Raw genomic sequence first — 2,711 nt, forward strand, 5'->3', positions numbered from 1 at the left:
TCACAGGGAGTTCTGAACCCAATGGCATTTATTAAACAGTCCAGGAGTAATACATTAGAACCATTACACCACTAGAGTCGTGAACATTTTTGTACTTTTTGTTTTTTTTGTTTTTTTGTCTGTTGGCTGAATAAAACAAGCCGTTATAAAATGTGTTTTTATTTTAAAAATGCATTTATTCATTTTTGTGACTATGAATTTCAGATTAAGTATTCTACATTACCACTCAGAAGTCGTAGTTCTTGATCTAAAAAGTAAAGCCAGTGTGGAGCTGCCTCAACCATCCAGTCGTATGAAAGTCTGTGGGACAAAGTAAGTGCTTGGCTTTCTTGCTCAAAGCCTTTATTAAATACTTTGCTGTTTCAAGTGTTATTGAGTACAACATTATGCTGATGTTGTAAATTATGGTAGTTTTAGATGATAAAGCAAGGACACTTTGTGGCCATTAAACATACAGTTTATTGTCCCTGTCCGCGTCTTACTTGTTACATTCAGTTTGAAAAGGTGAAGCTGGTGATGGTGACACCAAACATTTTGCATCTTCAAAACAGGACTGTGCCAATTAATCAGTAACGTCATGGTGGTTTATTTAAAATATTAGCGAGATTTTCCCTGGCTTCAGTGGTGCAGAGTCAAGCAGTGTCTTTGTCTTCACCAAGCTGCTACCGAGTGTACTAAAAGTTCCATCCATCCATCTTCTTCCACTTATCTGGGGCCGGGTCGCGGGGGCATGAGCCTAATCAGGGAAACCCAGACCTCCCTTTCCCCGGCTACTTCCTTCAGCTTGTCCAGGGGAAAACCAAGGCATTCCCAGGCCACCTGAGAGATATAATCTCGCCAGCGTGTCCTGGGTCTGCCCCGGGGCCTCCTCCCGGTGGGACATTCCCATAACACCTTACCCAGGAGGCGCCCAGGTGGCATCCTTGTCAGATGCCCCCACATCCTCAACTGGCTCCTTTTCATGTGGAAGAGCAGCGGCTCTACTCTGAGCTCCTCCCAGATGGGCAAACCCCCACCTCATCTCTGAGGGAGAGGCCAGCCACCCTTCGGTGTCCAGTCCAACACACACCGGCAACTAGTCCAACTTATTGCCGGCTATGGAGACCAAGCTCCTGCAACGGTTGAACAAGGATTGAATGGCCCATAGTAATGGGCCAGACACCCCATACTCCCAAAGCGCCTCCCACAGGACACTCCGAGGGACAAGGTCAAATGCCTTCTCTAGGTCCACAAAACACACGTAGACCGGTTGGGCAAACTCCCATGCACCCTCAAGTATCCTTGAAAAGGTAAAGAGCTGGTCCAGTGTTCCATGACCAGGACGAAAAGTGCATTATTGCTCCTGCGTCTGAGGTTCACCTAACAGACGGACTCTCCTTCCCAGCACCCTGGCATAGACTTTCCCAGGGAGGCTGAGGTGTGATCTCCTATAGTTGGAACACCCTCCGGTCCCCCATCTTGAAGATGGGAACCACCAATCCAGAGGTACCGCCCCTCATCTCCATGCAACATTGTAGAGGCAAGAGGCCAAAAAAGCCCTAGAACAAACCTCGTCCACCCCAGGGGCCCTGCCACCACGGAGCTGTTTAACCCCTAGAGATAGACAAGTCGTCACCCTCATCCCCAGACTCTGCTTCTTCCATGGAAGACGTGCCAGTGGGATTAAGGAGGTCCTTGAAGTATTCCTTCCACCGCCTGAGAGCATTCTCAGCCGAAGTCAGCAGCACCCCACCCGCACTATACAGAGTGCAGGTAGAGCACAGTTTTCCCCTCCTGAGGCAGTCCGAAAGTCTTTTTCCATGGCCTCTCTGAAACTCTTCCCACACCTGAGTTTTTAGCTTCCGCCACTGACCAAGCCATGTTCCGCTTGGCCTGTCCGGTACCTATCGGCTGCCTCAGAATTCCTAACCAATCCCAATAGGATAGTGTATAAAAAGAAGTTCCACAGTTAAATAATGTCTCCCATCATTTTCTCTTGTCATTATATTTTCACCATACTGTGTGGTTATGTTTTGTGTGTTATCTATTATCTCTGAATTTTCTTACTCCTGAAAATTCTGTATCCACCAGGCTCTGCTTATAACAACATGGGAATTTAGCCGGTCTTTTCTTTTCCCCATTTTTAGAGTTAAGCTCCACGCTCCAGGCTTAGGGGTCATTCACACCACTCTTCACATTCACACAGGCTTCCTGTGGGGTTTTAAATGTCATCTGACTGCTGACTGACGAGGTGTCAAAGATAAGAATAGTTCGATCTGTTGAGAGGATGGAGGAGGAATCAATAAGCTGAAGAAACAAGTGAGGAAAAGAAGATCATGATACAGAGTGCTTTAAAAACAGAAGGATGGAGTCTGATGAACTGATGACCTGTACTCCATCTCAGACCTCATCTGCAAAAGGTATCTGGAGTCTATCACAGCTCACAGCACGTCAATGCTGTTTGGCTGCAGTAAACTCCTCCAATGCAAGCAGGAGGGACACGCACTGTTCTGCCAGCATCGAGCTAGCACAGGATTCAGTGACGTCTGCTTGGAAAACCCAAACAGAACGCATCTTCGCTGACAGCCTATCCTGCACTGCCTTTTGTTTTATGCCTTGTCCAAACAGCTTCCCACAGAGTTCGCTTGAGTGCCAGCGCACTGCTGTAAACATGCAGATGATGATTTAGCTTCAGACGTTGCACTCAAGACCCATCAGTCTATCCGTTCATC

This window comes from Pundamilia nyererei, unplaced genomic scaffold, assembly GCF_000239375.1.
Source record: "Pundamilia nyererei isolate P.nyererei 1_Seehausen unplaced genomic scaffold, PunNye1.0 scaffold00138, whole genome shotgun sequence".
Lineage (NCBI taxonomy): Eukaryota > Metazoa > Chordata > Actinopteri > Cichliformes > Cichlidae > Pundamilia > Pundamilia nyererei.